Source organism: Peromyscus californicus, unplaced genomic scaffold (genome assembly GCF_007827085.1).
Source record: "Peromyscus californicus insignis strain IS unplaced genomic scaffold, ASM782708v3 Scaffold_10__1_contigs__length_136768540, whole genome shotgun sequence".
NCBI classification, from domain to species: domain Eukaryota; kingdom Metazoa; phylum Chordata; class Mammalia; order Rodentia; family Cricetidae; genus Peromyscus; species Peromyscus californicus.
The window spans coordinates 97,641,267-97,655,812 of NW_026294391.1; positions in this window are offsets into that span (position 1 = coordinate 97,641,267).

Consider the following 14,546-nt stretch of genomic DNA (forward strand, 5'->3'; position numbering starts at 1 on the left):
AGACCCATCACTATGTGCATTAATATACACAGAATTAAAAAAAACTGACGGACTGCAAGCATATCTACTTGATTGGATCTTGGAACAGAAAATGGATGTTAATGGAACAAGTGTTGGCATATCACAGAGTTGAAAATACCAAAAGAGACAGAAAGAGAAAACACCCAAATAACTTCAGAATCATCAGACCAAACCAAACCACTTCCACCACAAACAACAAGAATAAAAACAGAAAAGATGTTAAAATATTGAAGAGGTGTAAACTGAAGTAAAACCTGGGATCTCGTAATGTATCTGCTATTTTTTTACACATCTTATATCAAAATCTTTTAGCTGTTGGCTAAGGCCCATCAGGTGTTATATTGAGACTTTCAAAAATTTGCTCCTAGCCACCTGGCTTTCCTGACTATCTGTCTTATAATTGGTAAGCATTGGATAAAACTGTCATCATTTCATCTTTCTCATGAGAAAATGACACAGTGCTTGCACAAATGTTGAATGTTAATAGAAATAACAATGTTCAGTTTTGATCCCTCTTTAGAACTCATAACTATACCTGGGCTTGTATTTTGAAAGGTAAGAAGAAAACATTGTTAATGTTTTGACCATAAAGAAACAATAATGGGCCAATGGTGTAGCTCAGTAGTATAGTTCTTGTTTGACATGTACAAGGTTGTGATGACCCTCTTTAATCTGAACAAGTACAGGTAATTTGATTTCCAAGTAACTCCATGCTTAGAAGGGCAAGGTAAATTCCATTAGTGAGGCCTGTCTTCCAAGATGGTGACCATGGTTCTATATATGGGCTCCAACAAGATAAAATGCATATTCAAGTATCATAGTATTCCTTAGAGAAAGTTCTGTAGTGTGTATAAACCAGATTCTCTTTGCTATATGTCAGTCAAAGCATAGTAATCATAGTTACCTGATAAATATTTTTTCAGTGCAATTCTTTTACATAAAATCTCAATTGTACTTTAAAGGTGCTACTATAAAATCCATCTAAAATAAACATTCTGAGGTCAATTATGAATGATGTTTTCTTCTATGAGTTTCATATGATATATTTTTTAACTTATAAATGCTCATCCAATAGCTGAGGCTTGTTACTAGCTAACTCTTAATTTGAATTAACCTATACTTCTATTTATGCTTTGCCATGTGACTCATGGCTTGTTCCCTCATTTTCTATGCATCATATGGCATATTCTTAAATTGAAACTCTGAGTTCTACCATTGTCATTTGAACCAGAATCTTATACTTGCTATTATTTTGGGAATTCAATTTTTCAGAATTCTTATTAAAAGCCACTTAAGCTAATGTTAATTGAAACACATTTTAAGAACTCTCCACATATTGCTTAACATACAAAATAGCTTGGCGTATGAAGCAACTTGAACTTTGCCTTACACATTGTTAGACCCTTTTAATTAAAAAAAAAGCTTATTGTCCTGCATCCTTGATCCAACTACACCAAACAAACAAAACAAAAAAGAAAGAAAAGCCAAAAAAACCCCCACATTTCTTCATACTGAAGATTCTTGTCATCCTTTACTAGTACTGCATGTATTTGCAGAACCATTTCTACTGCTTAGAATTCCTTTCATATCACTGACTTGTAGATGAAGTTATTTTTTTCAAGACAGGGTTTCTCTGTGTAGCTTTGGCACCTTTCCTGGATCTCGCTCTGTAGAAAAGGCTGGACTCGAACTCACAGAGATCCACCTGGCTCTGCCTCCCGAGTGCTTAAAGGCATGTGCCACCATCGCCCGGCTTGTAGATGCAGTTGTTATTCAGACACAAGCTCCATGTGCTTTGTGAAGCCTTTCCTGAGTTGCTCTATTACTTTACTCATTAGATCACTGCCAGAAAATAAGCTTGTGTTTTCTGTATTGCACTTGGACTTCTTGAAATCCAGGCAATCAGAGTCTTCATTGTAGAATGCAGCATTTTGTCATAGAGATAGAACATATTAAACCAATATTTGTTAAAACAATGTATTAGAAGTAAGTCATTGAATTATCAGGGGTGTGTATTAGTTGTTTTTCTATTGTTGTGATAAAACATCATGACCAAGTCAACTTATATAATAAAGAGTGCATCTGGGCTGCCTTATGGTTCCGGAGGGTTAGAGTCCAGCATGGTAGAGCAGAGGCATCAGGCACCAGTAATGGTAGCTAGAACAAAAGCTGAGGGCTCACATCTTAAACTGCAAGCACAAAACAAAGAGAGTGAATTAGAAATTACGTGTGTGTTTAAATGCTCAAAACCTGACTCTAATGACATATTTCCTCCAACAAGGCCACATCTACTAAGCCTCCCCAGCAATGCTAACGACTTGGGACCAAACATTCAAATGCCTGAGATATGGGAGACATTTTCATTAAAGTGATTTGATGTAAAAAATTAGGTATTATAATGTCAAAACATATCCAAATAGGTTTATTACCTTCTCATAGAGCTGCTAGTAATTCTGAGACCCAAACTCACATTATATGCCCCTTTTATTATGCCAGATTGACTCAATTTGATGTTGAAAATAATGATAGGAACACATCTCCAAAATTTGGTTTGTTCTACCTTGTACTAGATGGAGTGGCCTAAACAAATGACTAGGGTTCTAAAATTTAAAAAAAAATTAGGAAACATAAGGGGAATAATAGACCTTTGAAAATGCTATATAGAACATACTACCATAGAAGTTTCCTAAAGTATATACACATACATATATAAAAGAGATTTAAATGGAGTCGCCTTATAACAGGGAACCAATGTCTCACACAGGCACCATAGGCTATCAAAGAAAAAGCTCAAATCCATCTAAGGTACTACTTTTCAAATTGTTGGTCAATGGTTTTCCACAAACTCCTCAAACATTACAGGTTATTGTCATTGTTCTTGATTACCCTCTAGAACTTGACAGCAGGGACCTATTTCTGAGGCTACCATATGCCTTGAGTCGTAGGACATGGAGAGATCAAACTGATATTGACCATAATGCTGGTATGTTCTATGTACTCTATTAGGGGAGAACAGTCATTAACAGTCTTTCTTAGCTATGAACACTTGAACTACAATAATGACTGATCTCAAAAGATATATCTGTTGGTCAATAATGGCACAAATGTTATTGGAATAATCAACCACTTTCTGATTGCATTTCAAACCCACTCCATAAAGTTGAACCCATTTTTGGTACTGTTAATGAGCTAAAAAGCAAAAACAAAAACAAAAACAAAAAACCTGTCATTGGTTTGGTCCTAGGTGAAAAACCAGTACTATTATTTTGCTAACTTGACATAGTAAATTGCCCTTAATCCTTATATTTATACCTACAAATTGGTACATCTCTTAATCCTCATTAGAGAAACGTCTTTCTGCGGTATATAGTAATTAACACAGAGACCCAGAACTGGTGGAGATACAGAGAGTTCAGAATGCTCAGCCTTAAATGGAACATCTATAATACACCTCCTAAGCCAAGATTCAAAGATCATCAAAGAAGAGGTGGCAATAAGATTATAAGAGCCAGAGGTAGTGGAAGTCTGCAGTGACAAAGTATTTCCCATACGTGACAGGGCTGCTACTCATGTGAACTTACGGCAGCTGTGCAGACACACGCAGGAAGTACTTTTTGTACTTCACAAAGAGAGAGACATCAGAACAGAGTAGGACATCTAGCTGAGCTGAAGAGACACAGATTGGAGTTGGGGGATACTATGTAATTTTATGGAACAGAAAGCACATATAAATCATTTCTTGTGTCTTATCAGATGATAATCAACTAAACCTTGATATACATGGCAAGAACAACTGCAGAATCTAGAAAAACACGAAGATTCACATATATACTTCTGAATGATCAGTGAGTAATTGAGTCAATCAGTGAGTAAATTAAAAAAGTTATAGAAACCTATGAAAACAAACAAAACTACAGATTACTGGAATCCTTTGGGCACAGCTAAGGCAGTTCGAAGAGATAAGTTTAGAGATTTGAATACCAATATCAAAATCAAAGAGATCTCAAATAATCCAATGATTTATTCAACTTCTTAGAAAGCAAGTTAAACTTCAAACAAATAGGAAGAAATAATAACAATCAGGGTAGAAATCAATAACTTGGAAATTAAAAGAATAATACAAAAATTAATGAAAGAAACAGTTCCTTGAAAAGACAGTAAGGTAGAAAAATGCTTGGCTAAACTAAGAAAAAAACAATGAAAACCAAAATTAATAAAATTAGAGATTACAGAAGTATTAGAGCAGATACCTGTAAAATCTAGAGGATCACTAGGAAATATTTTAAAACTTTACAATATAGCGAAAAAAATCTTAAAAAATAAATATCTAGATGCATGTGATCTACCAAAATTGAACACCTTAGGTATAAGAAACTAGACTGAAGGAGTAATAATGAGTATCCCAGAAAGGATAAGCCTGGGACTAGACTCACTATTGAATTCTGCCAGACCTAGAGAAGAACAAACTTTACAATTTCCTTCATGATTCAACAAACATTCAAAGGTTCATACAACCCAATCAAGCTGATCTTATTCCAGGGATTCAAGGATGTTTCAACATTCTGAAATCAGTAAATATAATATAGCACACCAGTATAATCAAGGGTGGAATTGTATAATCATTCTTGATAAATAGTGAAGAGGCTGTATAAAAAGTTCATTATCTCTTCTTATTAAAAAGTCCCTAGAAACTAGCAATAGAAGTATCACAAATCAAAATAATAGAAGAAATACATTAGAAATCTAGTTGGAGGGATAGAGATGAACAAGAGAGGGTAATGAGGGTGTGTGAATATGAACAAAGTGCATGTGTGAAGATGCCATATTACAACTCATCTATGTCTATTGAAACAATAACATGATAAAGTTAAATACAAGCAAAAATAAGTACAAGATTTCAAAAACATGAAAAAATGGTCAAAATACCTAGATAACAATCAAAAGCACATCGAGATTTTTTTATATTTTTTATTTAAAAATTTTTTCCTTTTACATACCAACCCCTGTTTCTCCTCCCTCCCCTTCTCCTGCTCTCCCCAACCTACCCCCATCCCACCCCCATCATAGAGGGTATACAAGACATTCTGTTTCAAAGAGAGGAAGAGGAGGAGGAGGAAGGGGAGGAGGTAGCAAGCAAGGAAAATAAAAGAATTTTGTCTGTTTAGAGAAGATCATAAAATCAGTTGCCCAGTGGCTCTGAAAGAATAATTTCGCATTACCAGTCAGCTAAATTTGGAAATTTTAAGTCTATAATTTTATTCTACCTCATTTTTACTATTTCCTATTTCACAGTAGCTTTCTAAATGTTATGTAATATATTAAGATGTTTTTGTACAACTATGAAACCAATAGATTCTCATATACTAGCAATTCTCCAACTGTAATCTGTATGTAACAGTTATTGATCACTCAGGGCCTCATGACTTACAAATGTCTAGTGACAAATCCAGCCCACTGCTCTCAATTGTAGGTAATATATATAACTGGTCCTGTCCTTCCCTCTGTGAACCAGCATGGCCCCTGCAGCCTTTCAGCATTCCCTTTATAAAGCAATGAAAGTGACACAGAGGGAAAAGGCAGTCTGTGTATCAGAAGAGATACACAAATAATTTCTCTGTTGCATTCACTTCAAAATTCTGTAATTATCTTTATGCTTATTTCTTAAAATAAACCTCAGCCTCTTCCACTGAGTTTTAGAAGTTGTCCTGAGAGTCTTTGAGATAGGAAAGATTTTTGAGGTGGGACAAAGTGTATACTTTTGACACTCAGGATTCACTTTCACCTTTTCTCAACTTTCCAAAGACATGGATGGATCTATAGTTCCAAATCAAACTGTAGCATCCATGTCTATAAATACCTCTTTTGCCACAACAGAAGTTGATACCGAAGGGAAGGCAGCTGTTCTCTCACACACAGTCTGTAAATTTTAATTTTGGTTCTAGGCATCAGATCTGGTTTCTATTGGCGCAGCTGATCTCTTGAGTCATTAGGATCAATGCCATGTCCATTCTTGGGTTTCTTTCATAATTGTTTGTGTTCGGAACGATGAGATTTTACATTGCTTTCGGGCCAAGAATCATCATTTTGATTGCAAATAAAATAGCATACATTCCTCTCAGATGGAAGAAGTGGTGTAATGGACATTTGTGGATTTCTCCCTGAGTGTCAATCTGGGCCATGTACTGCCCAGAAGGGATTAGACTTCAGGCTATAGTTAATCAGAAGAGATACACAAAACATCCCCCAGCTGACTAGATTGCAAAATCTCAAAAATGACAGATAAAGACTAATTCTTACAGTGGCTACTTTATCTTGACTACTTTCAGCATTCCAGAAACCTTAGCATTAAGAATGAGATACTAGTATCTTGATTGAATTCAGGAAAAACTTGAAACAAATGGGTCAGACACCTGATTCAAAATAATACAACTAATAAATGATAGATGTGAAATCTGAGTCTCATCTGTCTTCCTTTAAGTCCTTTTTATTGCTTATCATAATAAGTATGATTTGTAAATTTTGATGCTTTCTAACAATGTGTTATATATCTTGCTTTATGTTATTTTCCGGGTATAGGTGTTAACTTGTTCAGGAGAAATTGATCCATTCTAAAGGATGCCAAAGGAATTAAGTCATATTTGATTCATATAAGGCAGATCTAGAAATTTTAGACTCTCCTCACCCTAAAGCTCTATTTCTTAGGAATGTGCAGAGACGTTCCTGTTAGCAGACGGTTTCAATGCCTAGCACTGACTGTAAATCTAAATGTCCTAGTTTTCCTTTCAAATTTTGTAGCATAATGGAAGGACCGAAATGTTTACCCACTGAGCTGCTCTTTCTCTGTGTTATAAAAAAGCCCTGATGTATTTGTTAGTTTACCAAACCAATGCATAGACTTCCAAGAGAATCTCAGGGCTGAAAGAAACCTTAGCAAATGCAAGAGGGCCCAAGAAGCTCTTGCAGCGAAGTCTTTAAGGCACATTAGCTGTTAATGGGTCTTCAGTATCTCTATCCCTTTTGTAAAATATATTTCTATGATTCTTCTTATTTAACCATGCTCAAATGAGACAGGATCCAAGAAGTTGCCCGCTGAATTTACTTCATTTTATTCATGAAGAAACTGAAGCCCAAAGTAAGGGAATAAATTATGTTAGCTCATACTTTTTGTCGACTTATCCCTTGGGGTGTTTCCTTGTAATGTAACATCAGGAGCTTAGAGTAAAAGCATTTTAAGGAAATTTTTTGCTTGTAGTCATGAAGTCTGAGTACTCACTCTCTCTTTCTGCTAAGGAGAAAATGAGGTTAGAGGAATCGACAGTCTTTCTCTCTCTCTCTCTGTCTTTCTCTCTGTCTCTGTCTGTCTCTGTCTGTCTGTCTGTCTGTCTGTCTGTCTGTCTGTCTCTCTCTCTCTCTCTCTCTCTCTCTCTCTCTCTCTCTGTGTGTGTGTGTGTGTGTGTGTGTGTGTGTGTGTGTGTGTGTGTGTGTGTGTGTGTGTGTGTGTGTAGTGTGCATTTTGGAGACTGCAAAAGTTTAACCACCACTAGTTTTTATAAAGAAATTCCATGGCCTTTTGACTTCTATTTAAAAATTATTTTCTGCTGAGAAAATTTTGGCCCATGTCAAGTGGGAGATAGGATCGTTCTTGCTCCAGAGCCACCAACAATACATAACTGTCACAATTACTAATATATACTTTAGGATCTGGGAAGCTGGAATTCTTTTATATGGACATATCCTGGATTTGCCTGGAAGAAAACAGACGCTTCCAAATACCTTCCACATCTGGATCCCACACTGTGAGACCTGGCAGTCTGACTGCTTTAAAAACGTTGCAGTCTTGTTAGATAACCTGCCAGAATATGTTGAAATGATACATAGTTTGGAATATTCCACATATGGGTAAGTATGTAAGTCCTTCAATGCTGTTTTTCTTGCCCTTAATCTGTCAGGGATGTGTGTATATTCTAAACACACAATCAAAAATTACAGTAACATAGTGCAGAGCTCACATTTTTGTTCATCTTTGTTTTAATTTTCTTTCCTGGGAAAGTGCCATTTAAAAGGTACATTGTTTAACGTACTGGCCAAGTTGCCTGGAAAATCTTGCACACAGACAGTTCCCTAATTGTAATGCATTTTCTCTATGTGGAACTCTTTACATAATTGCAATTACCTCGTCCATTGGGAGTTACTGGGGATTAGTAGTCACACTGGAGTGCAGTCTTGAGGATTTTGATAGTTTCATCAGAGCGAGTATCCTGACACCAGCGATTCCGGGTATTAATGTTAAAGGAGGGAACGATAAAGAATGCCTTGTCTTAAACATGACTAAAAACTAATCATCTCTGTCTTCATGCAATGTCTTACGCTTCAACATGACAAATCATTACAATGATCCTGAAAAACAATCTTTAGAAACTTATTTTCTTTTGCATTTTTCTTCTATCCCAGGCTACTACTCCTTAGAGTGTGTTTTTGCTGCAAGTTTCTTTCAGAGAGGTACTAATTCTTTGGAAGGCATTTCTGTATGAAGACTTTGCAGTGTAATACATGGATTTTTTTTAGCATGATGAGTTACTTTAAACAGAAAAGTTTACTTTATGTGTATTTTATAACAATTTAAAAATTAGTGTGAGGCCCGTGAGATGTCTCAGCAGGTAAAGGTAGCTGTGTCCTGACAGGACCTGATGATGACCTGCTTTTGACTCCCATGTCAAGACAGAAGAAGAACAAACACTTCACAAAGTTATTCTGTCACCTCCACATGCCACATATGCTCATTGTGCATCACACACACACACACACACACACACACACACACACACACACACACCCCATAATAACAAACAAATATAAAAAATAAAATATAAATTAATGTGATATATCTAAACTATTGAATTATGCACTTAAATGAGTGTGTTATGATACATGAATACAGATATAGTTGGATGAATAACGACCATATTGCTACTTAAAGATATTCTTTGCCCTCTTTCCTATTTGTTCCTATTTATCTTCTACTCTTTCCTGACTTTGTGGTTTTAGCTATTTTATATAATTGTCATTTGCTCACCTTTCTTAGCATATTAGTCATTGCTTTTTAAAACAAATAAAAAACTAGAAAATGTTTTTTAGGAATTGCTCCAGAATTAGCAAGATACGAGTACAACTCTCCCAGGTCCAGTTTTATTTTGAGACAGGGTCTTGCTATATAGTCCAGATTGGTCTTAAATTCATGATCCACCCACTTCAGACTCCCAAATACTGGAATTACAATCACACATCATTATTTTTGGCTATTGAGGTCCAGTCATATGGAAGACTGTACCACTTTTGAGTAATGCAGGATTCCTGTAATAACAAAACATTCAGAATTCCTCTCCCATCACTATTGTTATTCATTTTACTTAACATGTAAGCATATCTAAACAAACACAATCAAATAGGTTTTATTATTTTACAAAATCTTGAATCTGTTCATCATAAAAAAGTAATAATTTCACCTTCATTTAGTCCTTTCTCAAAGCCTGTACTTTCTTTCTGTATGTATAAGCATCATTTGCCTTCTGTCTGAAACACTCCAACATTTCTTGCATACAGACCTTGTGCCAGAAAATTCCTTCCTCTTTTTTACATATGCAGGAATCTTTATATTGCCTTTGCTTTTGAGAGTGTGTGGAGGTGCAAGTGTGTGGATGGATGTGCATGTGGAGAGTGGAGATTAATGTTGGGTGTCTCTCTTAATTGTTCTCCACCTTAGTATTTGAGACAGCACACTTTACTGAACCTGGAGCTTGACGATTGGCTAGACAGGCTTGACCGCAAACCTTAGGGATACTCCTGCCTCTGCCTCCCCAGTGCTGGGATTATAAGCAAGTGTGCCTACATCTCCAGCTTTTATGTGGCTCCTGGGGCTCCACACTCAGGTTGCTTGTGTAACAAGCACTTTACCAACTGAGCCATTTCCTCAGCTTCCTCATTTGTTTTTAAAGATGGTTTTGCAGGGTACAGAATTGTAAACTAACTTTTTTTTTGGTCTCCATTCTTCAGCAACTTTTGTATTGTTACATGTTTTCTGAGCTGTTTATAAAAATGCTTTTTGTTCACTTTTTTTTTTGAGACAGGGTCTCACTATGGAGCACAGACTGTCATGAGAGTCACAGTCCTCCATAGGCGTGCTGATCTTGTTTCTAGTGTATCTTCCAAGAGTTTGCCTTTTGTGCCATTTTATGTTTTGAAGTTTGGACAATGTGGTCGTGGTACTGTTTGGAGACAGTATCCTATTTAATGTTCTATGAGCTTTGTGGATCTGACATTAATTTAGGGAAATTCTTGTGCCTTGTTGTTTCCTGTATTTCTTCTGTTTCTTTCTCTTAAAAATACTCATTTTGTTCTTTATTTATATGTATATTTGTGTGTCCATGCAAGGATGCCACAAGGCATACAGTGAGCATGGAAGCCAGAAGAGGAGATTGGCTTTTCCTGAATCTGGAACTACAGGTGGTTGTGAGATACCTGATGTGGGTGCTGGTAGCCAAACTTGGGTCCTTAGTGATAGCAGCAAATGCTCGTAACTGCTGAGCCATCTCATCTCTGCAGCCCCTGTCTTTCCTTTTCCCTTTTTGGTGTTTGCTCTTTTGCTCCTGGGCTGTTTGTCATTATTTTGAACTTTCTCTGGTGGTACCCTCAAACTCAAAGAGTCTTTCCTCTGCTCTGTCCAGTCTTCTAATAAACCCATAAAAGACTCTGGCTCTCCTTTCTGTCTCTGTCTCTATCTCTCTCTCCTTCTCTCCCTCCCTCCCTCTCTGTCTTTCTGCCTGTCTATTATGATGATTTTTGTCTCTCTAACTTTTTTGATTCTCAGAAATTCTGTTATGTTTACCTTGACTATCTGTTGCATGTTGCCTGTGTTCCAAGTCCTTACCATATTAACCACTGTACAAATTCTGAGTCAGATCATGCCAACCAAACTGCTATACCTGAATTTATTTCTGATGCTTACATCCCTCTTCAATTAATTTTCTACTGTTTGTCACACTTTTTGGTTGTGAAAGGTAGGCATAATATAGTGCAGTAAAGGAACTGTGCTAATAGACTTTTAATGAGATGCTGACAAAATGTGGAGCTGCTGAAATATGATGTAGTTCTATAATCAGGTCTTAATATTTTATGGAGCATCTGCCCCTTTGTAACCTACATAAGCGTTTCTCAGTTTTGTCCATCTTTTGATAATGGGACTGGATAATTATAGGGGTGCCATTGTTTCTATGGTCCTTTCTAAGTCAGTTAGGCTGTGTGATAAAACCCTAGGTTAGGGTATGAAAATATGGTTTTTCATAAGAACAGAATTTTGTGCTGTGTTTCAATATGATTTCTTTCCTTCTTCCTCTTCCAAAAGTAAAGTGTATATTTAAATATTTATTGAGGGACCTTGGTAGATAAATGATTGGAGCAAAGGGTTGTAGAAATCATTGCTAAAGCTTCTTTTATTGTAAATTAGAGTGTTTTTTTTTTTGAGACAGGGTTTCCTTGTGTAGCCTTGGATGTCCTGGAACTCACTTTATAGACCAGGCTGGCCTTGAACTCACCAAGATCCACCTGCCTCTGCCTCCCGAGTGCTGGGGTTAAAGGCATGCACCATCACCACCCAGCAAAGCTTCCTTAATAAAACTGATTTTCCTCAATTTACCTTTTCACCAACGTCTTTGAACATCCATTTCCAAATATTCTTACCAATTAACTGTATTATTAAATATTTAAAAGATCTTTATCAGTGTGGTGACTGACAAATGGTATCTCATCATAGTTTTGACATGTTTGACAATAAATAGTGAATCTGATCATTTTATATTTATTGACACTTAAAATTTTCCTTTTCTTTGATTTTTCTTATCATATCACCACATTTTTGTTTTAACACTGTTAACATTTCCTCCATATTTATTATTTTTATTATTGATTTTAGAAGCTTTTTGTATTAAGAATTTATTTTTACTAATTGTATTTTCAAATTATTTACTAGGTTTTAAAACATGTTTACAAAGCAGTAGATTTCATTGTAGCATTCTCATCCATAATTGTTCTTGGAGAAAACTAACTTTGTCATATGCATTACCTACATTCATTTTCCCAAGCTATTACTTTATTTTATATTTTATTCTCTCTCTCTCTCTCTCTCTCTCTCTCTCTCTCTCTCTCTCTCTCTCTCTCTCTCTCTCTCCTTATGACAGGGTCTCTCTATGTAGCCCTGGCTTTCCTGGAACTCGCTCTGTACCTCAAACAGTGATCCACCTGCTTATGTCTCCTGAGTACTGGGATTAAAAGCCTGCTCCACCATGATTAGCCAGCCTGTTATTTTCCTTTGACTTATTAACTGTATTTTATTGCCATGAAGAATTAAAAAAAACTTCTAAGATTTTTTGATTAATAAAATTTTTTACCTTTATACTTAGGAAGATGTTTATTTAATGTTTTCTTATTAATATTTTAGTTTCGATTTATCTAGGATGTCTTTTCTTACAAATTTTAAATTAGTGGTCCAATTTGGTTTACTATAATTTTTGGTTACTCAGTAGGCTCAATTTTTGTTTATGCTATTTTAATGAAATATCAAAACATTTCTACCGATTCTTAGATTTTCAGGAGTCCTATTTTGTTGAATTTGCAATGTCACATTAAAAACTGTTCATTTTCTGGTTAATTTTTTAATATGTATTTTATACATATCAATGTTTTGTCTGCATGCATGCATGTGTACCACAGAAAGAAGAAGAGAGCATCAGATTCTTCTAGAACTAGAGTTACAGCTGATTGTGGCACTTGGAACCAAACTTGTCTTCTATGCAACAGCAGCCAGCACTCTTAACTCCAGGCCCAGATTTTTCCAGTTTTTGCTATTATATGTTATGCTATATTGGCTTTCCTCATGTGATTTCTTTTTTCTGTTGAATTATCATTCCAGTGTTACTAGTAGAGTAAGTGAGTTTTGTTAAGCAGGGTCACACTGCTTTTCAAAGGTGTAGCAGTTTTTAATCCCATCATTGCTTAAAAACACCATTAGTTTGGTGTGTAACTTTTGAACTATGAATCTGAAAACTAGAAAAGAAATCTTACTACAATGGATAGTTATTTGACTATTATAACCTATGATATTTTCTATATTAATTTACCCCTTTCACTTATTGAAAAGACCAAGAATTTTATGACCCAACAAATATGGCTTCAAATTCTAGGCCTGCTACTCATTATCTATTATACTTTGGTCTTTCAGCTGAAAAATGTGCTGTGTAAATTTGCTTAGATGATTCTACAAGTGGTGTGCAAAATGTCTGACTTAAGTTTGGGGGAAGAGGGGCAGAGGAGATGGCTCAGGGGGTAAAATGCTTGCCGCATAAGCATGATGTGTACTAGGCATAAGACCATGACCAACTCACTCAAATATTTTTGAGTTTCAGTTTGCACATAAAAATCAAGACATTTCTGTGCACTCTACATTGTTTTTGTAAGGATTGGGGAAGAAAATGTGATAACATTTGAAAAACATTAATACAAAGTATTTGTGCTGTTGCTGTTATGATGAAAGAAAGTGAATCCTTAGAACCAATGTAACAAGGTGCTCATCTATAAGCCTCCTATCCCTTTCCTTAATGTTCTGAATTCTGAAACACTGTCAGTGTTCACTGTGGTTTCCTTAGAGAACTCTCTGATTGTCAAAGAGGAGGGGAACAGGTTTATAATTTTGTCATAGAGTATTTCTCGAGAAAGAACGCATACACAAATACATTTTAAGACACAGGAAATGAAAGTTTGTCTGTATTTATGGAAAATAACATAATGGGCCAAAGCAGTCTGAAGAGAAATCCATAATTCCAGGATCTTTGCAAGTCAAGATCACAGGAGCCTTTGATGTCTTAAAACAAAGGAATGGAAAGCACATGGTAATGAATAATTATCACAGCAACATATCCATGAAGGAGCATGAATATAGTTAAACTGATCCAAGATGGTGAAGTATGGACACTAAGAATGTCACTCCTTGAGATGAGCAAATGCGAATCATAATCATAATCTTGTCTCTGTCATTGATTGATTGAGTGATATTGGTCAAATTGCTCCAATTTTCTATAGAGTGATACTCCTAAAAGTTTTCATCTCAAAAGTGTGTTATAAAGCTTATGTGACACAAAATGATGCCTATGCCATGGCTTTTGGTCTCTAATAGGATGCATCCATGAAATCGTTTCTCTTATCAGCACAATAATTGTTAGTGTTACTAATATCTTAAGTAACACAATTGAATTTGTGTATATGATAAAGCAGCTCTAATGGTTTCTTACAGGAGAGATGGGGGAGGGATAGAAGGAGAGAGTACTGGGAGAGATGACTGGAATTGGGAGCATTGGGGGGTCATGTGGAAACCTAGTGCAACGGAAATCCCCTGGAATCTATGTGAATGACCTTAGTGAAGACTTCTAGCAATGTGGGATACAGAGTCTGAACCCACCACTTTCTGTAACCAGCAAAGC